The sequence below is a fragment of the Peromyscus maniculatus genome, chromosome 13 (genome assembly GCF_049852395.1).
Source record: "Peromyscus maniculatus bairdii isolate BWxNUB_F1_BW_parent chromosome 13, HU_Pman_BW_mat_3.1, whole genome shotgun sequence".
Classification (NCBI taxonomy): Eukaryota; Metazoa; Chordata; class Mammalia; order Rodentia; family Cricetidae; genus Peromyscus; species Peromyscus maniculatus.
This window is the reverse complement of record NC_134864.1, coordinates 6,483,450-6,510,895: the sequence shown is the minus strand read 5'-3', so window position 1 is coordinate 6,510,895 and position 27,446 is coordinate 6,483,450. Positions and strand designations below refer to the sequence as shown.

The 27,446-nt window shown below is 45.2% G+C and overlaps 1 long non-coding RNA gene across 1 annotated transcript; it reads right to left on the bottom strand.

Annotated features, from left to right (window-relative positions):
* Positions 1-10,557: 10,557 nt before the first annotated feature.
* On the bottom strand, positions 10,558-26,066 carry LOC143268346 (uncharacterized). Its single transcript, XR_013044200.1, has 3 exons — positions 25,887-26,066; positions 16,370-16,505; positions 10,558-11,187 (listed from the first exon to the last, which is right to left on the bottom strand). It is a non-coding gene; the product is annotated as an uncharacterized LOC143268346 (long non-coding RNA).
* Between the last annotated feature and the right edge of the window lie 1,380 nt (positions 26,067-27,446).

Sequence of the window (27,446 nt, the reverse complement as noted above, 5' to 3'; positions counted from 1 at the left end):
TATTTATTTTTTAATCACTGTAATTCATTGTAATATAACCACATCCTGTAAGTTGCAGGTTCTCTGGGATCCCTGAAAAGCTGCCTTTGGGTTCTTACGTTGTCTACAGTGGACACAAATATTTACATGGGACGGAGAGAAGTTTCCTGCTGCTCTGCCCACTTGTGGCTGCCCTTCACCGAACAATCCATCTCCTGTATCTCCTGTGGGGCCACCATCATCACTCACAGTGATGGAGCCTCACAGTGGACCAAGACATTTGCTTCTGTATGACCAGGGATGATGAGGTTAAGGAGAAGGGAAGCCCTTCACAGTGGTTAGACATTTCCATTGCCTTCCTGCACCCCCAGTGACTTACAATGCTGACGTGACTTGAGGACAGTCAGGGCTCTGTGCTCTGTGTTCACTGGAGACTGGGCACCCTCCATATGGAGCCCTGAGGACTGACTTTTCTTTGGGTGACTTAGGGGTTCCAGGAAAGCTCTTAGCGACTTCCCATGTTAACAAAGTATCAACATGGAACACAAGATTGTGTCTCCCACTCGCCATTACCTGCAGATACTACCTGCACCCATCCTTCCGTGCTGAGGTTTGGACATGGTTAAAGCATGTCTCCCCACCCGCAAAGGTTTCTGGGTTGGAAGCTCTGCCTCTAATGTGTCAGTCTTAAGAGGAGGCAGGCATTTTAAGAGATGGAGCCAGAAGAGACGGCAGAGGACGCAGTGCTCAGAAGGGATTGCCTGTGACCAGAGAGAATTCTTAAGATGAGCAAGACTCCCCACCAACCCTGCAGCTCCCTGACTTCCTGTCTCACCACGTGACCCCATCTCACTGGCTCAGGTCCTGGCACCATCCTCCAAGACATGATGTCATCATGTCATCAGGAGCCTCAGCAGAGTCAGCAGATGTCAGTGCCATACTCTGGGCCCTCCAGCAGTATGGGAACTCAAGTTCTCGGAAAGAAACCAGCATCTACAAGGTTGATTGACTGATGAGAGCACCAGTGATTGTGGAGAGGCTGTAATGTTCCAGGTCCAGAGCCAAGTTACAATTTATCTTGGGCTGTCGTTGTCCCCTAAACAGCCATTTCCACCGTGCACCTCTTGACTTAACATCCTTGTGACTACCGCATGAACCTTTGGGGATGACTTAATAGACCCTCCAGCTTCTACCAACCCAAAGCTAAGAATTCCATCAGGTGGTAACTGAGGCCTATTACAGAGGTCTCCCCAACTTTTCTGGAAGCTGCCTATGTAGTGTACCCATAAATATCTTTAAGCAGTGTCTTGATTGTGAATTTCTTTGTTCTATTACTATACTAACTATACCAACTATACCAACGTTAGAACACGGATTTTAGGTCAACCTGAACCTGTGTCCCTGAGCCATGGTCACCTATATTTGGCTCCAGCATAAACTATCTCTTGTCCCCTTTGAGGCAAAAACTGTGAATTCTTTCTTTTATGCTGAGACCCAAACAAACCTCCTTTCTTTATGCATTACTCAGCCTTGCTGGTTGCATTAAAGCAAAGGGAGATGAACTGATGCATTCCCCCAGTTCCTTTTGGTCATGGTGTTTATCACTGCAAATAAAACCTAACTAAGACAATGGCACACTCTTGTGATCCCAATGCTGGGGAGACAGAGATTGGTGGGTCCCTGGTGCTCACTGGCCAGCCAGTTTAGGAGTGGTGGTTTGAATGAGACTGGCCCCCATAGGCTCATATATTTGAATATCTGTTCCAAAGTTGGTGGAACTGTTTGGGAAGGATTAGAAGGTGTGGCCTTGTTGGAGGAGGTGTTTCACTGGGGGTGGACTTTGAGGTTTGAAAAGCCACACTATTTCCAGATAGCTCTCTCTCTCTCTTTCTCTCTGGTTCTTACTTGTGGATCAGATGTAAGCCTTCAATTACAATTTCACTGTCAGGTCTGCCTGCCTGCTGCCATGTTCCCTGAGATATCGTTCCCAGCATCCTATAGAAGAATTCTGTTGCGATTGTGTCTTTCACAGTTTAAATCTAGACAGCTATATGGTGTATCAATTTCCTTAAATTTTTTTTATTATTTGTGTGTGTTTGTGAGTTTGTGTGTGTGTGTGTGTGTGTGTGTGTGTGTGTGTGTGTGTGCATATGAGCATGTGAGTTTAAGTGCCTATGGAGGTCAGATGCGTCATAATCAGTACAGCTCAAGTTAAAGGCAGTTGTGAGCCTCCTGACTTGGGGTCTGGGGGCTGGACTCTGGTCCTCTGCAGTGAGTGCCCTTAACCTCTGAGTCCTCTCTTAAGCCCCCTTTACAGTTTTTAGTTTAAAAAGGGAAGTAAACTGAAGGTGTATGTGGCTTGGTTGGCAATGTGCTTGCCTCATGTTAACAAAGCCCTGAGTTTGATTCCCATGCCACATAAACCAGGCGTAGTTGCACAGACCTAAACCCCCAGCACGTGGAAAGTGGAGGCAGAAGGTCCAGATGTTCAAGATCATCTCTGGATGAAGGGAGGGAGGGAGGGAGGGAGGGATGTGGTGGGGATTCACACCTGGTAAATTTCTCTAACCTCCAAACTCCTGGATCATCTGAGTCTTTGCGGCCGGCGTCATGATGACACACATATTTTCAGACAGCAAACTTATTCTAATGTGGGACATAGGGAGGTCAGAGACAACACAAGACAGGAAGAGTCCATGCAGTCCCTCCCGCTAACAGTGTGCTGCACCCACCTGTCAGTCACACGGGCCAGCTGCAACTGTTAGGATAAATTCATAAAGAGACTGGCATCTTTGAAAATATGCAGGGGCAAGTCACATACAAAGTAGCTCCTCTTGTCCCTGAGCACCTTAGGCCTACGACGTCGTAGAAGGGAAGGGGTGGTTCCTTCAAGATAAAGCCTGTGCTTCCTTTTTCTCCTCTCTTCTCAAGAAAAACCACAACAGGCCATGTATGGTGGTGCAGGCTTGTAATCTTAACACTTGGAAGGTGGAGGCAGGAGGATTAGCAGGAGTATATTCTCTTTCTCAGCTCCATATGTGAATCTGAGGCCAACCTGGGCTATATTGGACTACGTAAAAAGATGACAGGAGGTAATTAACATTTCTTACACGATTCTTCCTGGGTCCAGGAAATGATAGAAATGCTTTGCAGGTGTCAGCCTTTTCACTCTCTTGGCAGTTGTTAAGTTTGGACCTAGCAAGGTGAATTAGATGTTTTATTTCAGGCCAGGCGGTGGTGGCGCATGCCTTTAATCCCAGCACTCAGGAGGCACAGGTAGGTGGATCTCTGTGAGTTTGAGGCCAGCCTGGTCTACAGAGCGAGATCTAGGACAGGTACCAAAACTACACAGAGAAACCCTGTCTCTAAAAACCAAAAAAAAAAAATATGTTTTATTTCATAAAATATAGAAACATGGAAACAGCCACACTGAGCAATTCATCCAGGGTCACCTGTCTCCTAGCTGGCAGGTTCAGGGTTGAATCTGAACAGTTCAGGAGGCAAAGATCAAGGTGCTGATCACTGTGTTCTCCAGGGAACAATAGAGTGACCTCGGAGGGCCTGTGGGAAAACGGAACGGAAGCTGGAGTCTGCTCACTTGCCTTTTGTCCTGGTCCTCGGATCTGTCTTTAACCACGTTCTCCTTGTTCTACACTCCTGCTTCTGTCCGGAACGTTTTGTCCTTTTCCACTCACCTGCCGCAGCCCTGTGTCGCCAGGGCCACATCCCTACCTTGCACAGTGTCGGGGACGGGTGCTTTGGAGTCTGCCTCTCCCGCTGACTTTCTCAGACCAATTTTAAAGTTATCTTCAAACCTCCAGAAAATAATCCCATGGAAAGTTTGCGTGCCGTGGTACTAAAAACGATAGCATGCATTATTATAAAATCCAAATCTTTTTCTGCCCCTTGGTGAAGACTTTGGTTCTTATGAGACATGTGTTCAGTTCAGCTGTATCTTACATAGGTAATTTTGTTACTCTTAACCACTGAGCCATCTCTCCAGCCCCAATTCTATTGCTCTTTATATAATATTTTAGGTGATCATGTTGCCACATAGTAAAAATACGTTATAACCTAACATTTAAATGTGTCCACATATATACAAATATATGTTGTATAATCTGCCATTCTTGTTTAATTCTCATAGCTCAGCTTGGTCACTTACATCACAGCCGTGTCAAATGCTAATGTCTACTTCTCTTCTGGGATTGCACCTTACTGGATTGGCCGTAATTTTCAGAGAAGTGTTGAATAACAACAATGGTATTGATACAGGGAGGAACTGGAATGAAAAGAGAGATAATGGAGAAAAGGTTTATGCATTGAGACTCTAGCCAGTCATTTTAAATGATGATAAAATAGTGTCAGTTGCAACAGAAGGTTAGCAGTTAGCTGCCACCAGACTATAAGGAAAATTTGGCTTTAGACTTTATAAATAAAGTCTCCAATTTTTAGAAATTGGAATGCTGGGTGCCCTGAAGAAGCAGAGAATGGGAAGCAGGACTGTCCCAGGATGTTGGAGGCGCTGGTGGGCCATCCCAACAATAGCTGAGGCCCCGGGGGATGAGGTCAGCGTTCTTCTTCAGCAGCCGAAGCACAGAGCCAGCAACTCAAGGGTCTCATGACCCCCACCTGCCCAGCTGGTCAGCACTGGGGAAGCTGCTCTGTCCCATGCACACCGGCAAGGAGAGCTTAGTGGGACTCTCTTCGTATAACCTCCTTTGCTGCATGAGCCAGCACCCTGTGTTTCCTGAAGACTCGGGGTGACTCATAACTAGAGGTGTAAGACTGGCTTTCTAATAAATCTTCCAAGACCCAGTTGCTTCCCAGGCTGCTCTTATATATGTTAGCTGCATTGCTTGGCATTGTCAAACTAAATAGGAGATAGACAAACACATAGATACACAGACAGACACACAGACAGACAGACAGACAGATACAGAAATAGACATACAGTCAGACAGACACATACCACACACATATACACATGACAGAGAAAGAGAGATGGACAGAGACAGAGACACAGAGAGAGACGGAGACATCCAATTATGTGGAAACAGGCTTGCAATGAGATTGCCCATGTTGGAACAAACTGTGAGCACATTCGACATTCCAAGAGGAAGCAAGAGGAGCTTTTCTTAAGGCAACACAAGAAGGATCACACGGATCATTTGAAATAATCCTTGGCTACAAGGTTCAGGGAAAGGCTGGCATTAGTCCAACGTTAATAGGCAGTTGTTGGTTATATGTCATTGAAGAAATACCTCTGTGTAAGGTAGCCTTTGTACAAGACTGTAGTTCTGACAGATTTTGTTATGTAAGATCATCTTCAGAACTTCCTGGATGGGTTGATTGATGGCTAGGGTTTGACACATGCTACTCCATTTTGATTCTATAATGTTCATGTTGTCATTAGGCAATTTGGCCAAATACTACACTACATGTAAACACAAAGTGATGCTCTTGTTTCTATAAAAACTAAAAGGAACACACACACACACACACACACACACACACACACACACACACACACAAAAAAAAAAGCCTTAAGAATGAGTGTTCAGAATGACTTTCAAAAATATGGTCAGGATGCTTATAAAAGGGGCAGAGACTGTAGAGACCTAAGGCTTCATGCACATATGACTTTGGGATTCAAAGTTATTGCTCCATCAGATATCACACACACACACACACACACACACACACACACATAAGGGATACACAGTAAGTCATTTTCCTGTTGCTGTGATAAAACCTCACGACAAGAAGTAACTTATGGAAGGAAGAGTTTACTGTGGTATCTGGTTTCAGAGGGATGGAATCCATCATGTTGCGGAGGCGTGGTGGTGGGCAGACATGCTGGATGGAATAGGGAGCTGAGAGTTCATATTTTCAAATGCAAGCATGAAGCAGAGAGAGTGAAGTGGTGAGAGATGGTGAGAAGATTTTAACTTTCAAATGATGTACCTCCTCCAGCAAGACCACACCCCTAAACCTCCCAAAACAGTGCCACCAACTGGGGATGAAGTGCTCAAATATCTGAGCCTATGGGAGACATTCTCATTCAATCACTACAGGTAACCTCATTTAAACTCTTTTAAACAAAAACAAACAGTACACACACACACACACACACACACACACACACACACACACACAGAGGCTTATAAAATAGTAAGTTTCCTTATGTTTCTTTTCATCATCCTTAGATGCGTTCTACTATTTCTCCCCACTCTTAAAATCATTCTTCCCACCGACAATCCCTTTTTAGTTTCTTGAACTCTATAGGCATTTCACATGAAACACACTAATCTAAATTCGATGCTAAGACCCACAGGCCTCAGAGGTGAGCATACGACTCTACTGATAGAAGCTCTCAGACCTCATCAGAGAAGTTTCTTTTGTGTGATGGACTGTGGTTAACACAGTAAGTGTCAGAGGCGTGCTCAGCTACAAATAGAACATCCGTATCACTCCTCCTGAAGGCTCAGTGTTGTATGGTATTTTGTTTGTGTTCTGACAAATAAAGCTTACCTGGAGATCAGAGGGCAGAGCCAGCCACTAGTTAACCATAGAGGTCAGACAGTGGTGGCACACGCCTTTAATCCCAGCACTTGGGAGGAGGAAGCAGGAAGATCAGGAGTTCAAGGCCACCCTGGGCTACATTAGATTGAACCAGTCTAAAAGAGAAACAGAGTTGGGCGATGGTGGCTCACATCTTTGATCCCAGCACCTGGGATCTCAAGCCTTTGATCCCAGCACATGGGAGGCTCACATCTTTAATCCCAGCTCTAAGGAGGTGGAGACAAGAATATAAGGCAGATGGAGACAGGATCTCAGCGCCCATTCAGTCTGAGGATTCATAGAGACAGAATCCTGCCCATTGGGTCTGAGATTTCGTAGAGGTAAGAAGTTTCTGGTGGCTGGCTGCTCTGCTCCTCTGATCTTTCAGCTTTCACCCTCGATATCTGACTCTAGGTTTTTATTGTTAAGACTAATTAGGGTCTCACTTCACTCAAGGACAATTGTGGAAGATGAGGGTGGGGCAGAAGGATTTTAAGAGCCAGAGGTTGGGGTATCCATAGCAAAACAGTGTCTTCTCTATGTGACAGAACCACTGCACTCATGAACTTGCTGCAGCTGTGATGCCTACAAAAGACCTGCCCAGGACAAGCCAGTTAGCATTCCAACACGGAGAGGAAGTGGTTCACACTCACCCCCCACTCCCAGCTAAGGTGCTATTGACAGTTGATGGCTTCTGGGGGAGGGAGAATCTCACACCTTTTCTTTAAGGGCATGGCTCCATGTAGGTTAACCACAGTCCATCCAATGCCCCACGCTCTGGAGTATGTGAGTAGCACAAACTGGACTCTGTGGGTTATTGAAAAAATAAATAGATAAGAGGGCAAGATGCTGGGGGTGTCTGGAGCTGGGAGTAGATCTTGGAATAGTTCGGAGGAGTTGAAGGTGAATACAATCAAAGTATATTCTATGCAATTCTCAAAGAATCAATAAAAATATGTGTTAAAAATTGTTGGTAAAAATAAATGCAACTTCAACCCTGTTTTAAAAAACGTACAAGAAGGTTATGATCGTCATGAACCCATACTGTGTATAAAGGCTGACATCAGAGGCCTGGGTTAGAATTTGGCTTTCATAAGGGAGCAGAGTGATTTAACACATCTATGCATGATTTCTATCAATAAATGCAAATAAAATGGCACTTACCTGACTGAAAAGAAACAATCATATCTAGTAATTTCATTTGAAGATGGAGGTTTGCAAGGCAGATGGGCAGAATACCGCTGAAGAGATCGGAAAGAGGACAACTCTGCTGTCAAACCGGAAGAACAGTCCGATCCTGGAGCTTTTGTCCTTCGTGTTATTTTTAATCTATTCACACACTTTGTGTCTTCGCGTCCTTTATGACATTTGTGTCTTTTGTAATTTTCCATCTGCTTTAAGAGGTCCGTGTCTTTGTATCCTTTCTGTTTTCTGGTCCGTGTCTTTGTATCCTTTGTGTTTTCTGGTCCGTGTCTTTGTATCCTTCGTGTTTTCTGGTCCGTGTCTTTGTATCCTTCGTGTTCTCCTGTCTTTTTGCTCACAGTAAACTCCTAGGTGTCTGTGCTTTCTTTATGCTGTTGCTTTGCTCTGTTTGTGTTGTTCTTTTGAGACAAGGTTTCAGTGTGTAGCTCTGCTTGTCCTAGAACTCTCTATAGACCAGGCTGGCCTCAAACTCATGGAGATCAGCCTGCCTCTGCTTCCCAAATTCTGGGATTAAAGGCGTGTGCCACCATGCCCAGCTTATCTGTGGTTTTGTTTCATTTCATTTCTCCTCCTTCTTCCTCTTCCTCTTCCTCTTTTGCCTTTTTTCCCCCAAGACAAGGTTTCTCAGCCCTGGCTGTCCTGGAACTTGCTCTGTAGGCCAGGCTGGCTTTGAACTCACAGAGATTAGCCTGCCTCTGCTTCCTGAGTGCTGGGATTAAAGGCCTGTGCCACCGCTGTCCGGCTACCTGTGGTTTCTTAAACTTCTTATGCTTGGTGCTGGAGTTTGAACTTTTGTACATGCTTACACAAGCACTCTACTACTGTGTTCTGGACCAGCCTTCTGCAGACTTTGCATTTCTCTGTGATCTATTGTTTCCAGTGCCACCAGGCAAAGAGACTTCTCCACATATTAAAAAAAAAAAAAAAAAAAAAAAAAAAAAAAAAAAAAGAGAGAGAGAGAGAGAGAGAATGTCTGCTATTGGCTGCTTTCAAAAGTATGTTCCTCTACTAAGACGTAGCCTTTGGATCTAGAGTGTCTTATAACAGATGGTATTCTAAACTTCAGATGACCAATGCTGCTGGTGTAATGAGACAGATGTATTTCTAGAGTGTGACATTGCTTAATGCCTGTTTAGCCCCTGTTCTTAGAAATCCCTGCCAAGATGGATCTCTTGAGGAGTTTGAGGTCAGCCTAGTCTATGTAGTTCCAGGCTAGTCAGTAATATACAGTAAGACCTTGTAAAAAACAAACAAACAAACAAGCAAACAAAACCACGCCAAAATAAACAAACAAAACTCCCAAACCAAAAGAACTCATAGGAATTCCTGTCAAGAAAATAAGGGTGGCCTCTCACTTTCCTAAGTGCCAAGCAGCTGTTAAAGATGAAGGCCCAGCCTTTCCTAGGGCTGTGTTGTATACGCGTGTTGTGCACTAACAGGGACAAACGCTCATTTTGTCACACCAAAACACGCCCGACACTGCCCTCTGTCACTGGGAGAGCAGTTGAAAAGGCCGGTCAAGACTGCCCCTCACTGCTTTCCCAAGCCGCATCCCACGGGAAGCACCTGTGCATCCAGCCTGCAGCCAGAGCAGGTGCCACTTTTGGCGATGCACCCCAAAAGCCCACCAGCCCAAGCACATGTGGTCCCCACCCTAAACCCACCAGTTCAAGCACATAGGTGAACACCCAAAGAACCGCAGAGAGTCACCGCTGATGACACAATACACACCTTCCCTCCCCCTGCCTCTCTGTCACCATGGTTTTTGCCTTGTTTTGTTTTGTTTTGTTTTGAAAATGGAAAAACCCCAACACCCAAGCACTGGACAATTGTCCTTCCCAGAGTTTTGGGGCAGCCTCTGATCAAAGGAAATGATGTCTTGATAATCCAAGATGCCCATGGACGTCTGCCCTCCAAGCGATGACAGAAAGTTAGGCTTCAAACGACTGCAAACGGCAAGCATCACCTTCTGAAGAGTTCCTCACAGAAGCATAAAAGTTAGACCATGCCGGGCAGCAGCAGCGCACGTCTTTAATCCCAGCACTTGGGAGGCAGAGACGGGTGGATCTCTGTGAGTTCAAGGCCAGCTTGGGCTACAGAGTGAGTTCTGGGACAGCCTGGGCTGTTACACAGAGAAACTCTGTTTCGAAACCTCCCTCACAAAAACAAAACAAAACGAAACAAAACAACAACTAAACCATTCTTCCTGTTCCAATGTGGTCGGTATTTTCTGAATATAAAAATGGCATGGGTGCTGGAGGGATGGCTCAGCAGCTAGGTGTGCCTCCTGCTCTTCTAGACCAGATGACCCAAAGTTTGATTCCTAACATTTTTGCTGTGAATCTCACAACGGCACGTCACTCCAGCTCCAGGAGATCTGACAGGGGAGATGCCCTCAACTGGCCTGGGGCGGGGGTTTGGGTTCAGGGAGCCAGTGCACTCAAATTCCATGCTTACATTTATGAGATTTAATGTAGACACTTGAGAGGACAGGATTGTCTAAATGACTGCTATGGTGAAACTCTGTAGTACTCATCACCAGGTCATTCAAGTACCTACTTTCTATAATGTAAACACTTGGGATATAATCAGGATTTCAATCATTATCAGTCCTTATATAGGTCAAACAGATCTGAGGATTTGAGATGAAAGTCTCTGAGGGGTCAGCAGGAGCGAGGGGTCTCTTCCAACAGCTGAACCAGAGTTCTCTCTCTCTCTCTCTCTCTCTCTCTCTCTCTCTCTATATATATATATATATATATATATATATATATATATATATATATATTATTATTATTATTATTTCTCCCTCATGTTTATTTTTGTTATCTCCCCTTTCAGTCCCCATGCCTGCTGTCAAGTGTATCTCTTCAAAAGCAGGAGGGCTGGCCTCCACCTGCTGCCCTTGACAGTAGACACACCCTCTCCACACAAAAGCTGCATAGGCTCTTGGGTGTCACCACCGGAAACAGACTTGATACAGCAACGACCTCAGGAAGTCAGGGGAACCAGGAGCAAAATGAAGTTCAATGCCATCACAGGAAACAGAGGGAGGTGTCTGGGCCAACACCCAAGTTTTCACATTAAGAGTCAGAGGAAAGGGCAATGGTTGAATGTTTGTATTTCTGGAATTCCTGATGAAATCCAATCCCCTCTATTGTCACCAGGAGCAGGAGACAGAGCTTAATGCATCCTGAGTTCTTTCTAGAACCTTCTACTCAGTGAAGCCATGGTCTTCACTCTGTACCACAGAAAAGGATTTTAGGACAAGTACTCATGGAGCACAACTGGAGTTTGTTATGAAAAAGATGGTTTTAGAGTTGTGGTTGTTTTGTTTTCGTTTTGAGACAGGACCTCAAGTAGCTCAAGCTGGCCTTGAACTTGATGCGCAGTCAAAGATGACCTCAGACTTCTGATCTTCCCATCTCTATCCTGAAAGTGCTAGAACGACAGGTGTGCATCAGCAATTTAATATAACCTTATATTAATACAGAGTTAAGTGCTGGTGTTGAGCGGGAGAGATACTGAAGAGGACCGACCGCTGTGTACATGCCAGGGTGGATACAGTGTTCTTGAAGCAGAGTCCCAGCTACTAGATTTGAGGGAGTTGGCTTAAAGGGCAAAGTTTAAAGGATATTAGGACATTACTTATGAATTGGGAGGTGGGGTAGAGAATTCCAGGAATGGGCTGTGATTTTTTTTTTTCTAGAATAGGATCACTTCCCTTTTTCTGTTCTTATATGAGGTCTTCTGGCTGTATCATGGTGTCAGACAGATAGATGCATTGATGGGAGAAGGCAGTTGTACAAGGCTAATGATGTGGAGGTACCATTGTAATGAAGTGAAGCCTGGTCAGGGGTCATCTAAGTCAGCCATGCTAGTTCCAGCTAGTTTGGGGTGCTCCTGCATAGCCTAGATCCTCATTTCACAGTCTTGAGCTGCCCTATGGCTTCCTCTTTCCCCACGGCTGTCCAGCCTACTTGAGTAGGAGCAAGACCTCTAGGAGGAGGTCAGGTCATCAGGGCTCTAAGACCTGTTAAAAGTTGTGATGGAACCCTGTCTGAGGGCTGGAGAGATGGCTCAGTGGTTAAGAGCACTGGCTGCTCTTCCAGAGGACCTGAGTTCAATTCCCAGCACCCACACGGCAGCTCACAACTGTCTGTACTTCCAGTTCCAGGGAATCTGACACCTTCACACCCATGCACACAAAATAAATTTAAATAAATTATTAAAAATAAAAAGAACCCTGTCTGAGCCTTATGCCATATGAGAACACATGGACGATGCCAGAGAGAGAAAGCCTTCACCAGTCACAGAATTGCCAACTCCTTAGCATTGGACCTCCTGGCCACTCGAAGTGTAGAAAACACATCTCCAATGCTTATAAACTAACAGCAGATAACGGCATATTGCCATTAAATCCCAGACTAAGACAGAAAACACACACTGCAACCCCTTCATTGCCTTGTGCTCACATCTATCCAGCAAGACTGGGTGCTGGCCCTGTGTCTCAGCTCCCCTCACAGTAGGCCTCAGGAAATTTCCAGAAGGGTCAGGAATATAGACTTTGCCTCCTCAGGGCTACACACAAAAAAGTGGCTTTTGTCTAAACCAATCCCACATCTTCATGACTCAGTGTATTTTCTCTCACCGTGAATTGCAGGGCTTGAGAGAGAGAACAGTGCAGGGTCACTCCAGCATAGCACAGGCTCACTTGGGCAACCCTCTCTTTGTACACTCCCCTCCCCGCCCCCCATTCCCTTTGTAAAGAAAGAGCACCCCAAATGAAAAGACAGCCCATCTCTCTACATCTGAATTTGAATTTCCATTCTGCCATTGCCAGTCTGTCTTCAAAGTCCCTGGTTCACAGTCACAAGCAACTGAATCAGCTCTTGGCTAATTGTAGAGACAATTAGCCATTTGTTACTTGTCTTAATGAGCCAAGTGGATAATTGTTTCTGGCTGGAGCCACCAGGGGCACAATCAGTGGTCTGCATTCGTAATTTCTGGTTAAATCTCTACTAGTAGGGTGCTCTTGGCTGGCAGAAAGCTGGCCTGTTGCTTTTAGAGTCCTACTGCTAAGAGCATTTGGATATATCAGGAACAGAACCAGAGTCTGACATTTTACCCTCCTCACTCGCTCTAGATGATGAGAAAGGTGTCCTTACAGGTTCCTGTAAGACAGCCGAGATGGTACACAGAACAAGGGGCACATTCTTTTCCTACATCCTAGAGGAAGCACAAAACTGTAGCTATTCTGCACGTGCTCAAAGTCACCCAGATGGCCATCTCAGACCTGTACTCCCCAGGGTAGGCATCTATTCTGATCTCTCACATCCTCTTCTCCATCTCTGGTGTCTAGGGACTTTAGATGCTCTTCCTGGAATTCACCATCACCACTATCGGATGGGCAACCAGCCACTGCATGTGCTGGTCAGGCCTGCCAAGCCTGCTCAGAAAGCAGCTCCCATCTCCCTCTCCCTCAGGCCTGGGCTCTAGTTACTAGCTGGTCTGCATTCAGAAAGGGCTGATGATACCTTCTACAAAGCTAGAGGGCAGCCCTGATAGCCACATGGAGATGGAATTATCTACCATTTACAATATCTCTGGATGAAGTGTGCAATTAACACAGGTGTAGGTGGGATGATCCATTGAGAAAAGAGCCCTTAATGCAAGCACACTGATATTTCTGGATAAATTTTGATAAAACTTTCATATATGTGTATAATTTATAATAAAACTTATTTTGTCTCTTCCCATCCCCCAGGGAAACAAAAACAATGCCAAGACCTATGTTGATGTAACCAACCGTCTTATTAAATAAGAAACACAGAAACAATGTAAAAGAGAAAGCCAAGAGGTCAGAGCTCAGAGCTAAAATCTTACCCTTCCTCCAGCTATGTCCCAGCTTCCCGAAAGAGAGCTATTTCCTTGTGTGTCAGTCGTTTCAAAGTCATTCTGCCTTCTCATTGGTTGTAAACCCAAACATGTGACTGCCTCGTCACTGTCTGTATGTACAGTCCTCTAGGTCTTAAAGGCGTATGTCTCCAATGCTGGCTGTATCCCTGAACACACAGAGATCTATGGGATTAAAGGCGTGTGCCACCACTGCCATACTCTTTCTACGGCTCTAATAGCTCTGACCCCCGGGCAACTTTATTTATTAACATACAATCAAAATCACATTTCAGTACAATTAGAATACTACCACAGACCTACTGTGGAATAATCCTCCTGTACACTATAAATATGTATTACTCTCATTGGTTAATAAAAAGCTGACAGGCTTCTAGCCAGGTAGAAAGTTAAGCAGGAAAGCCAAACTGAGGATGATGGGAAGAAGGAAGGCAGAGTCATGGGAGTTGCCAGGATCTGCAGAGGGAGCAGGACATGCTAGATGACAGGTAAAGCCAGGAGTCATGTGGCAGAATATAGATTTATAGAAATGGGTTAATTTAAGTTGTAAGAGCTAGTTAGTAATAAGCTTGAGCTCGCAGCAAAGTATTTATAAGTAATGTAAGTCTCAGAGTGGTTATTTGGGAGCAGGTGTTTGGGATAGGAAACTTCTGTCATAAAGACCTTCTTTTCCAAAGAGCTAAATGATTCCATTATATAATTATGTACAAAAGTAGACAAAAGATCTATCTACAAGTAATTTTGGGTCACTGAACCACAATGGAAGTAGGCTTTGGATGTTGGATGACCCAAGGGTGTCTATTAGTGTGTGTGTGTGTGTGTGTGTGTGTGTGTGTGTGTGACAGAGAGAGAGAGAGAGAGAGAGAGAGAGAGAGAGAGAGAGAGAGAGAGAGAGAGAGAGAGAGAGAATGGGGGGAGAGAGAGTCAGTTTTCTTTAAAGGCATGGCTTCTGCCAGGTTGACCACCCTCCAGTGGAAGGTCTCATATCCAAGAGTATAAGGCAGTACAAATTGGACTTGATGGGTTTAAAAAAAGAAAAGAAAAAAAGAACAAAGAGGAGGGTGGGTAGGGACAGGGTTGGGGCATAGATCTTTGAGGAGTTAGGGGCAGAGGATGAATATGATAAAGAACGTTGTAAGGAATTATCAAAGAAATAATGGGAAATTGAACAAAAGCAAAACAAAAAAAAGAAAAAACTCTTTTGATCTTTTATGACCTAGGTGTTTACTTTATCAGTCTACTAATGAAAAATCATTAGGTAAATGTAAGACTATTAGCACTGTGTGTGTGTGTGTGTGGGGGGGATATCTCACACTGTAGCCCAGGCTGGACTCAAAGTTGTAATATTCTAATTCTTTGTCTGTCTGTCAGTTTGTCTATCTGCCTAAGATTTCTGGACACACACACACACACACACACACACACACACACACACAAACACACACTATACGGGGCAGGGGGCAAGGGCAGTGCTAAGACACTTAAATGTGACTCTTTCTCAGGAAACCCATACTCCATTCTATCTTTTGATGTACATAGCTGTCCTTCCCTTAATTCTTCATTACCACCCCTAGCCTGTACTTGAATCCATATTAAAACACTTTTCTTAATAAATGACTTTTATTCAACTTGAAGTTGTATTCTTCAGCATTTAATCAAGAACCCTAGCTTTTCCCAACCTGAGGTTTCTGAGAGCACTTTCCACAGCTGGCCTTGTTCAGTTTCCTGCTCCTGTGACCTTGTCAGCAGCCTCCCTCCTCCATGCTGCTTCTGTCCTAAGTACCTGTGAATTTGTGAGCAGCTTCTGCCTCAGACACACAGGGAATGTGAAGCTTCACTGCCTGGAATATCTAGTCACATGGCTTCAGAGGCTGACAGAAGGATTGCTGCCCTGGCTCTCTCCTCCACTGGCTCCCTTCTCCTTTAGGACACTGCATGTCTCCTTTCCCAGGAATCTGGGGAAGAGAGAATCACTCTCTACATCCTTCTGCCCTACACTGGAGAGGGGAGCTTATACACTATCATATCAGGATTACCTTTGAGATCTTTTCAATGCTTATCTTCTTTCCACTGGCTCCCAAGCAGCCATCACAGAGCCCTTAAATCAGATGGGTAGGGGCACTGTTTCAGACATAACTCTGGCTGCAGGCCTCCCAAGACCAAAACCAAAATGGAGTCACTCATGTCAAAGCCTCATGCTACCCAACCAATCTAGGTACATAAAGAAATGACAGCTGAACAACCAGGCCAGTTCTGCTAGTGTGCTTGGGCACTCACCCCTGAGGATTTCGGTCTTGTGAGGAAGTAGTGAGGACCTGTTAACAATTAACACTGTTCAAGCAACGTTATAAAAACAGACAGCCCGCCAGCTCAGCCCTCTCAGATCTGGATTTGGCATACCACCAGAACTGCAGATCACTAATAAAACTCAATTAGACCTTTAAGCTAAATCCATTGGAGTTTTAGTTTCTGGCATAATGAGAATTATCCCATCTTTAGCGAGAAACAAATGCCAGGCTGTTCTGTCTAGCTGCTGATTCCTATCTTATGGACATTACCCCCTCTATGAAGCCTCCAGTGGCTGTGGTCTCTGCAGATAGGGAGCAGAGACACTGATTCTTCAATTGGGAGAGGAAGAGGGATAATGTATTTGGGACATACTCAGATTGCAAAATGTATTTGCTGTTTGTCCGAAACTAAAACTTACCAGATAGCCTGCATTTTTACAGGCAACCCAAAGGCAGAGGCAGAAGAATGTGATTTCATTGCAAGGAGCTGTTTTTCATCAGGTTTTTCTTAAAAACACAGAACTCAGTCATGTCACATTTTCCTCAAATGCACAGCTGTTGGGGAAAACATTTTTTTCAAATCTTCGAATTCTTGAATTAGCTACTAGGAAAGTGTTGGAAATATTGGGAGATAAGTGTTTCACTAAAAGAAAAAAGATGAGGTTGCAATAGCTCAGGATAGTTTAGAGTGAGCAGAGAAACTGCAGTTTGCAAAGGTTATTTCCACCAATCAAAAAGAGACAGAGGTTCAATACTTAGGAAATATTCCATGAGGCCAGCTGGACGAAAAGGGTGGGAAGCAGTAACAGAAGCTACTGTTCCTTATTCTGCCTTTAGCTCTCTAACATCTGACTCCCCACAAAGCAGGCTTCTTTGCTTTCCCACCTGTAGGAAGAACCCTGGGAAGTGCCAGGTGTTGGTTTCAGCTCCTGAGTTGAAAAATTGCAAACCAACCAGCCTGGGAATATAGATGTTACCTAAATGTTTTTTACGTGGCTACATGAACTGAATACAAGCACATGCCTACTTAGTAGTTTGGGTCTCTCACTGAACTCAGAGCTAGGCTGGCAGCTTGCAAGCACCGGGCATCCTGTCTTCATCCCACACAGCACTGGGATTAAGGTGAGCACCTGCATCCATGCCTGGCTCTTTACATGGGTGCTTAGTGTAGTGGTATTTGCTCTGCCCATGACCTTGGGCTATGCAGCACAAAGGAGGTGGTGCTTCCAGCTGTTGTACATGACCTCTTATAAGGAGCTGGAGAAGGGTCACATGCCCCTTCTCCCTACTCCTGCCTGCGAGGTGGATTCACTCCCTGTCAGATCAGAGGACAACTTCTGCTGTCTACTCCATTCTGTGTTTGTGAGAATAGTTCCTCAATTTATATCTTAATTAATTCTGTTACCCATTTAATAGACTCACGTGAATTGATCATAATAAGTGGCACCCCAGATGGGACACGAACCCACAATCCCTTGATGCTCCCTGCTTCTAAAGACACTCAGAGCAGAAGTTTGGACTGACTTTTTGACGACAGAAAGTGGCCTCAAGTTAAGGGACTTGCAGAACATGACAGTGCCCAAAGATGACATCAGCAGTGACTCTAATGACTTCACTGAAGTAGAGAACAGCCAGATAAATAGCAAGTTTATCTCGGATCGTGAAAGCAGACGAAGTCTCACCAACAGCCATTTGGAGAAAAGGAAATGTGATGAATATTTCCCAGGAACGACCTCCCTGGGCATATCTGTTTTTAACCTGAGCAACACCATTATGGGCAGTGGGATTTTGGGACTCGACTTTGCCCTGGCCAACACTGGAATCCTCCTTTTCTCTGTGAGTATTGACGTGACCATGCATTCTATTTCACATCTGTTTTATGTTTGCTTCCTGTCAGGTCCCGAAGAAAGACAGGACAAGTGGCTCACGGTGGTGTTTATTAGCTTACCAAAGGTCATGTTTGACCCCTAGGCTCACTCAGTACCTGTGGCTCCTCCCGGCACTTCTCACCCCACCCCCTGCCCCAAACCTCCTCAGCTCAGAGGGCTTTGTAGTAGAATATTATTTTAAGGTGTGTTACTTTTGTTCATGTTGCATTTGTTTAACTCTGTGAAGCTGTGTTACTGTGCCTGTCTAAAACACCTGATGGTCTAATAAAGAACTGAACGGCCAATAGCAAGGCAGGAGAAAGGATGGCAGGGCTGGCAGGCAGAGAGAAGGAGAAAACTGGGAGGAAGGAGCTAAGATCTAGGAGCCAGAGAAGGAGGAGGACCCCAGGGGTCAGCCACCAGTTACACAGAGAGCCACAAGAAAGAGTACGATTTACAGAAGTAAGAGAACAGGAAAAGCCCCGAGACAAAAAGACAGATGGCACAATTTAAGTTAAGCTGGCAAGAAATTAAGCCAAAATAAGACTGGGTACTCATAACAAAGAATAAGCCCCTGTGTGTGATTTATTTGGGAACTGGGTGGTGCCTCCCCCCCAAAAAGAATAAAAAACACCCAAAAGCATGCTAGGGGTTCAAACTCAAGTCCTCACGCTTGGGCATCAAGTCCTCCCACCCACTGAGCATTTTCAATCAACAGTATTTTCAATTTATGAAGGGTTGATAGGAATATAACTCCATGCTAAGTCCAGAAACATCTGGATTCAGTGAGTCTGCGTGCTTTCTTTTTGTTATGGGGACAGGCTGATAAGCCCATGGTGGGTAGAAGATGTTTTTCTTCCCCTCAGTGGTGTTCACCCAAATTTTGTTATTATAACAAACTCCCATGTAGGCCATAGACACTGTGTCACACTCTCTTGAGAGGTGGCTTTCCCCACAGATTCCACATACACTAGAAACAGCCGTCATTCACTTAGACTTCTTGTAAATATGACATACTGTGTTCCATTCCCACTGCTGAGTCAAACAGCCACAGGTTTCTGTGTATGCAGCAAAACAAAGACATAAAAGTTCTCAGAGTATATTGGTGATCATTCCAAAAATGAAAACCATCTCTTCAGCCGTAGGGGATTGCCTAACGAAATTACAGAGTACTCCTGATCCTTTCTGTGACTAGAAAATGAGCGGGCCATTAAAAGCCAACTTATGAGGAATGCCTACTGATGCCAGATGACAGGCTGAGTGTCAGTTTATGTAAAGGAGTATTTAAATTTCATTGAGCTTATGGATAAAATCTGAAGGAAAAACTCAACAGTATTAGGGATGGCCAATAGTGAGGTGGCAGGTGCTTTTTTTTTTTTTTTTGTCTGTTTTCTTAGATTCTGGGTTGCTAGATTTCTTTTCTCATTTTAAGTTAAGCTATGTGTCCACATAGGGTTTTTGTTGTTTGGTTTTAATTTTTATTTCTTGATACCCCAGGCTGGCCCAGAATTTACTATGTAGTCAAAGATGACCTTGGAGGGTTGTTGTTGCTGTTTTGGAGGCAAACCAGAGAATTCATTCATCTATTTATTTCAAATTTTTGTTTTTGTTTGTTATGTTATGGATTAAACCTATTGACCTTGAACTTGTGATCCTCCAGAACTGGGTGTTCTCACAACCCAGTCTGTGATTGTCTCTATCCTGGTGCTCTGATAACAGCTATGTGCTCTCACAACCCAGTCTGTGATTGTCTATGTCCAGGTGCTCTGATCACAGATATGTACTCTCACAACCCAGTCTGTGATTGTTTTTGTCCAGGTGCGCTGATTATAGGTATGTGCTCTAACAACCCAGTCTGTGATTGTCTATGTCCAGGTGCTCTGATCATAGCTGTGTGCTCTCACAACCCAGTCTGTGATTGTTCTTGTCCAGGTGCGCTGATCACAGGTATGTGCTCTAACAACCCAGTCTGTGATTGTTTATGTCCAGGTGCTGTGATCATAGCTGTGTGCTCTAACAACCCAGTCTGTGATTGTCCATGTCAGTTTATTTGTTTTCTCTGGCTACCTTTGGCTGCCAGGACAAAGACTAAACCCAGAAAGTTTGTTTGCATGGATCTCTCAGCTGCAGCTAACAAAAATGGACTTTTCGTAATGTAACTCTCTACAGATAATGGACATGCAGAAGGATGGTGCAGGAGTGTACTCTGTCTTTTGCCAGTACCCATTGATGGAGAGCAGCAACTGTCCAGCATACCCTCCTTGAAGAAGTAGCTCTGGGGAGGTGGTCTGATCACAGAGTATCTTTCTTTCTTAGCCTTAGCTAGGTGGTGTGCTGGTATCTTGCGGTGGAGTAATGAGAAGGTGGTAGAAGCTGGCAAAGTTAAGGATCATGGTAGGAGACACTAATCTCTCCGAAGGTCTCAGGGACAAAGGTCAACCACTTAAGGATCCAGAAAAGGCTCTGAGGTTGAAGTGGACATGAGCCCATGTTTTGTGGGTAGCATGTGTGTTATTTATTTGCGGTGCTATTTTCCAGGTGAGAGAAAACACGAGGTACAACGGAACCCACTATAAGAGTTTCGTTAGGGAGGGGAAAGTATAGGAAACATGAACAGGCCCATGGGAAACGATTAATGAGGAGAGAGTGGGAATGGGTGGAATCTGCTTTTATGGGTCACCTTGCACATGCACGTATGGGCTTACATAGCTACACCACACATGCACATAGATTACATGATGACACTGCGCACAGATTACATGACTGCATGGTACAGGGATTACATCGGATGTAAGGCCCTGGAGTGACTAAGCATTTTGCCTGACTTCTGGACAGCGCATGTGCAATGATGTAGCTATAAAGTGGCTAGGAGTGATGACATTCCACCCCTTTTATTATTTTACAAATAGAGGGTTAGGAGTGGTGGGGGAATGGGAATGGGGGCGCTGTGTCTTCCAGAACTGCTTCCAGCTGACTTAGTGGGCATTAGTTAATTTTTGGGGAGTAGGGAGGGGGGCTTTTCTTGAGGTAGCCAGATGTTCTGAGGTAGGCTGAATTGTCTTAGCTGCTGCTATTAGCCCCGTGAAATTGTCCATCGCTGCTTGGATCTAACAGTTTGGATCTGACAAGGTGCTGGCAAGGCAGAAAGAGGAAGCTTAGAGAAAAAGAAATTTTACCTTGTGGGGAAAGGGGAGATGAGATGGGGCACGGTTCCCTGAGGGGTTCCAGGATGAAGGAGAGGGGTCCCAGGACCAGGGAAGTCTGAATGATACTTATCTGAAGTGGATCTGACCTGTCTGAGTGGGTCCAAGCTGGTTCTAAAGCTCGGGAGAATTTTTAACTTTACAAAGGAGACGAATTTTAAACACATTAAGAAGCAGTCAAAGGGAATTTAAAATCCTGAGCTGATAACTATGATATTATAGTGTTTAGTACTCTGTTATCAGAATTTTATTGGTTAGTGTTAGTGCTCGGGAAAGAAGGACCTGATCCCCAATGTGGATTGGCGGGCAGGGGTTGTCACATGGCTGTGGTAGGGAATGATCAGCAAAATTCCACAGAAGAGACTAGAGGTGATAGAGCAAGGGGGTGAGCAGGTGGTCAGGGAGGGGTGAAGGTTTGGATAGGAGGCCAGGGGTTAGAGCTGGCCAACCATGCATGAGTTCAAATGGTACAATTGAAAGGGGCTGCTTGGGAAGAACCCAGAGCCCGAAAAGATCCAGAGGCAATAATTTCACCCAATCAAGGTGAAGTTCCTGTGACATCTTAACAAGAATGTTTTTAAAGAGCAGTTGGTACGTTCCACCTTCCCTGAGGACTGAGGATGGTAAGGGATATGGAAATGCCAAGGAATGTTAAGAGCTTTAGATAGGGTTTGGGAAATCTGGGAGGTGAACTCTGGGCCATTGTCAGACTGGAGAGAAGCAGGGATCCCAAATCTGGGGATGATCTCCCTGAGAAGGAGGTCAGCGATTGTCTGTGTCTGTTTAGAAACTGTAAATGCCTCTACCCAACTTGAAAAGGGGTCCATGATCATGAGAAGATATTTAATTTGTCTGACAGTGGGCACATGGGTAAAATCCATTTGCCAGTCAGTCCCTGGCCTGGTGGGTGGGAAAAGGTTGGCTCCAATATTTGGAATTGGGATCTGACTTTTTGGCAATTTTACAAGAGGCAGTCATAGTTCTTGAGAACTGTAAGTCCTCACAGGCAGACTGTAGGTGGGCTTTACAAACTGAGACAGGGCCTGACTATTAGGGTGAAAGAGATGGTGTAGATAGCACAGAATTTGCCTAGTGTCAGAGGATGACTGTGAGGATGTGGGTTTTACTGTATGGATTCCCTGTGGTGGGTGGGGTGAGTCCGGGCTGCTGTCCCACCTGCCTGGTCAGCCCAGATATTTCCCTTAGAGATGATGGAGCTGTCAGTCTGATGAGACCAGCAGTGCATAATTCCTATAGCTTTGGGGAGATGGGAGGCTTTTTAGCATGGCCATTATTTGGCCTGAGTTAGATATGGATCCCCCTTTTGCTGTAAGGAGCTCACATTCTTTCCAGATAGCAGCATGGGACAGGAGGATATGGAAAGCATATTTGGAGTCTGTGTAAACGTTTAGGGATTGTCCCTGTACCAAATTGGAAGGCACGGGTGAGAGCTATTAGTTCAGCCTGTTGGTTAGTGGTGTGTGCGGTTAATGCCTGTGTTTCAACTACCCCAGTATCTGACATTATGGAGTAGCCCACTTTACGGGTCCCCTCACGTAAAAAGGCGCTGCCATCTGTGTACCAGTTATAAGTGGCCTGAGACAATGTGCCCTCCTGTATGTGTGAAGGGTGGGGTAATAGTTCCTCTAGGGTTTCAGTGCAGGAATGAGATGGAGAATAGTCAGCATTAGGTAGAAGAAGGAGGCTTGAAATATTAAGGGGTAGGCAAGTCTGGAAAGTAAGTGTGACATCTTCCAGTAATGCCACTTGGAGAGAAAGAACTTGGGGAGGAGGTAAAGTTTGTAAACCTTTGTAAGTTAAGAGATGGGGCAGGCTGTGGTGGGAGAAGATAGGGGTGGGTGACCCAAAGATTAGCTTCTTTGATTCCCGAATAAGCTCAGCAGCTGCTAAGGCACGGATGCAGGTGCCCAGCCCTGAGTGGTGAGGTCTAGCTTCTTTGACAGGTGTGCTACAGGGGCACAGGAAAGTCCCAGCTGGTGCCCTAGGGTCCCAAGGGCAAATCCATCTCTTTCTGTTACATAGAGGGAGAAGGGACAGGTTAGGTCTGGGAGGTGAAGTGCTGGGGCCTGGAGGAGAGCCTGTTGGAGCTTCTGGAAGGGTTTAGTAACAGGGTGAATGAGGGGTTCCTGTGGGGAGCCCAGAGGTGCCTCATACAAGGGGTGAGCAAGGAGAGAAAAAGATGGAACCCAGGACTGTAAGAAGCCAGCTATTCCCAGAAAGAACAGAATCTCCTGTTTTGTAGAGGGGAATGCAAGAGACTGGATTAGATGCCTTCTATCTGCTATAATAGCCTTGTGGGTTGGAGTAATGTTTAGACCCAAAAAGGTGACCTGAGGAGTGGACAGCTGGGCCTTGGAAGGTGAGACCCTATAACCCTGGCTGGACAAGAAATTTATAGGAGAGCAGAGGTGTTGGTTTGGCTCAGTTGTAATGGCAGGCTGCAGAGTGGAAGGTCATCTACATACTGTATTAGTTTAGAGCCAGGGAGCGACAAAGAATGCAAGTCAGAGGCCAGGGCCTGACCAAGCAGATGTGGGCCGTCCCTGAATCCCTGTGGCAAAACGGTCCAGGCCAGCTGCAAAGACAGGTGAGTGCTGGGGTCAGTCAGGTGAAGGCAAAGATATTTTGAAACTGAGGGCTGGGAAGAATAGAAAAGAAGGCGTCCTTGAGATCCAGAACTGAGAAGCGAGAAGGTTCCTGAAGAGACAGTGGAAAGAAGTGTGTAAGAGTTAGGCTCCACAGGATGGAGGGGGACCACTGCAGAGTTAATGAGCCAGAGGTCTTGAACCAGGTGGTAGGTTCCATTAGACTTCTTAACTGAAAGTATAGGGATGTTAAAAGAAGAAGTCAGGCGAAGTAGCTTTTTCCTGAGAAGGTCAGAGATAATAGGCTTAATTCCCCCATTGGCTCTGGAGTGAGAGAGGGTACTGAGCTTGAGTAACATACTTGGTAGGGTCCTAGATAACAACAGGGGAATGGTGCCTAGCAATAGCAGGTTGCAGGTGTCCCAGACTTTGGGGTGCACCTGAGAGGCTGGCAAGAGAAATGACATGTTAGAGCTGGTGGGCTGGGTGGCTAGCAGGAGGAGGAGAGGAGCTGCTGGTGAGTCTGGAGTCAGGCAAATGCGGGGAGCAAACTAAAAGAAGCTCCTACCTTAGCTTAAAAAATCTCTTCCCATTAGGGACATAGGGCAGTTTGGCATGGCCAATAATGTATAAGAGGGATACCCCTGAAAATACAATTAAGTGGTGGGGTCTGAGGAAGTAGGTAAGGTTGTCCCTCTACTCCAACAACAGGGAGATGAGAAGAAGAGGTGGGACCCCAAAACTCCCTAAGGACTGAGTAAGTGGCCCCAGTATCCAAAAGGAAGGAAATGGATCTCCCCAATACTGTAATGGCTACCCTAGGTTCCCTGTGGGAGATGACTGTCACCGTGTTGGAACCTGGGCACCTTTAATCATCCATGGCCAAGCTTAGGAGATCAGCTGGAGGGTGGTATTCATTTGATGTCCCCATGTCACAAGGTGCATCAATGTCCCTCTTGGTGGCACTTTGGACAAGGGCCAGGCAGCCTGCATGGGGCAGGGCAGGTGCAAGCCCATTAGCCTTCTTAACCACGTTTAAAACAGGAACCTGGGGGCTGTCAGTCAGCCAGTTGTATAGCCTGTGCCAGCATTTGGCAATTTTGTTTATGGGCTTGGCACACCTTAGAAGCCAGTGCCAAGACTTCTGCCTATGGGGTCAGGGGCCCTTTCTCCAGATGCTTAAGTTTTGCCCCAATGTTGGGGAAGCTCTGAGAGATGAAATGGGTCATAAGGAGCTGTCTGGCCTCTGGGCTCTTAGGATCTAGATTAGTATAGTGTAAGAGAGCCTTTGTAAGTCATTCCAGAAATTGAGATGGATTCTCTATCTTATCCTGAATTATGTCCTAAAGCTTTTCATAGTTTATTGGTTTGAAGCAAGGAGTGTGAGGTCAGAGATCCAATCAGAAGGGATGTCTTCAGTCCTCTGGAAGTAATGGACAGGGTTAGAGGCCTGAAGCCTGGAAGTCGGGGCTTCCAGTTCCAGCCTCTAAGCATGGCCACTTGCAGGTTGCTTTTATTATTCTTCTTTGCTATTAGCTGTTCTTCCTGTGTTTGTTACTGCTGTATTGCTGTGAAGAGACACCCTGATCAAAGCAACTTTCCTTGTTTTTCAAGACAGGGTTTCTCTATGTAACATTCTTGACTGTTCTGGAACTAGCTCTATAAACCAGGCTAGCCTTGATCCATTAGCCTCTGCCTCCCAGTGCTGGGATTAAAGGTGTGCATCACCACTGTCTAGCTAAAGCAACTCTTAGATGCTTAGAAGAAAGTATTTCATTGAGGACTTGCTTGTGGTTTCAGAGCATTAGTCCATGAGCACCATGGCAGGAAGCAGTTAGACATGGTGCTGGAGAAGTAGCTGAGAGCTTTACATCCTGATCTACCAGCAGCAGAGAGTGGGGGAGAAATAGAGACTGGGTCTGGTATGCACTTTTGAAACCTGAAAGCTCATCCACATTGACACACTTCCTCCAACAAGGCCACACCTCCCAATCTTTTTAATCCTGCTCAAGCAGTTTTATTCCCTATTGACTAAGCATTCAAATATATGAGCCTGGGGAATCATTCACATGAGCCTATGGGATGATTCTCATTCAAACTATCACACTCTCCTCGTATAATGTACACACAGTCAGCTCCCCCATTTGTGAATTCTTCATCTGGAGAGTCAGTTAATTGTGTATTGCAAATGTTTTGGGGGAGAAAACACATTTGTTCTTAACATTCACAGACATTCTCACTATTCCCTAAAGCAATTACCTCATCAGCTATTGTAAATAATCTAGATATGGTTAAAACAAGGCAAGAGGCAATGGAGCTTATACATCAATGGTACAGGATCTAATATGAACAGCTGTGGGTCTCAGTATCCTCAGGCTCAGTAAATAGTCAATTCCAGGTGGATATAAAGGGATGAGTTCTTCATACTGCCAGTCTCCTGTGGATCTAGAATCTTCTGTGGGTTCTAGTGGGATCTAGAACCTTCTGTGGAAGTCTCTATCCCATCCCATTGAGAAGAGTCTTGGAGATGTGATTTTCTTTGGCAATGATACTTGAGCAGAAATAACAATCTGCTATTCCTAGATGAAACTTTAAAGGTTCAGGGATATTTCTCCTTGTATTTCTTCCCCATTTCCCCCTAGCCATGAGAGAACTGGGTCCCCCAAAATAGTCTGAACCTTTAGAATAGGCTGGGAGAAATTTGTATAGCCAAGTATGACTGTTAGCTTTAATTGTCAACTTCATACAATCTAGAGTCACCTGGGAAGACAGTCTCAATGAGAGTTTGTCTAGATTAGATTGGCCTGTGGGCATGTCCATAAAGGAAGACCCAGGACACTGTGGGTGGCACCATTTCCTAGGCAGAGGATCCTGGATTATATAGGAATGAAGAAAGTGAGTTGAGCGCCAGCACTCATTCATGGCTCTCTGCTTTTGACTGTGGATATGACCTGCTGCTTCAAGTTCCTGCTGCGTTGGCTTTCCTACCATGATGGACTGTACCCCAGAATTATGATATGAGCCAAATAGACCCCTTCTCCCTTAAGATGCTATTATCAGAGTATTTTCATCACAAAAATGGGAAATAAGACCAAGACACAGAGCTTCAGCCAGCATATGACTTGGTTGAGAAATATCCTTGAGCTGGATATGTGTGCTGGGATAGTGGCACCTTAGAAGGCAACAGAAAAATCAAGATTCAAAGTTATAAAGATGGAAAGATGCCCATTACCTTTGATTCATTCATTTTTCTTTTTGGAATTTATCATAAAAATTTATAATGATGGCTAATCTTCACTGTTGACTCAATGTGGAATCATCCAGGAAAGGCATCTCTGGGTGTGTCTGAGAGGGTGCTTCTTATTTCCTTTTCTTCTTTTTTCAAGACAGGGTTTCACTGTGTAGCCCTGGCTGCCCTGGAACTCACACTGTAGATAAGGGTGGCCTTGAACTCAGAGTTCCTCCTGCTTCTGCCTCCCAAGTGCTGAGACTGAGGGTGTGTGACACCATGCTCAGCTGAAAGAGTGTTTCTAGAGATGCTGATGGGAGAGATAATCCCCCCAGAAAGGGGATGGCACCTTCTCTTTGACTGGGATCCCCAATACATAAAAACGAGAAAGTGAGCTGAGAAGCAGCACTCACCCCTCTGTAGATGTAACCAACCGTCTTATTAAATAAGAAACACAGAACCAATGCAAAGAAGAAAGTCAAGAGGTCAGAGCTAAGAGCTAAAACCTTACCCTTCCTCCTGCGGTGGTCCTACCTCTCCGAACCAGAGCTACTTCCTGTGTGTCTGTCTTTTGATAGTGTTTCTGTTCT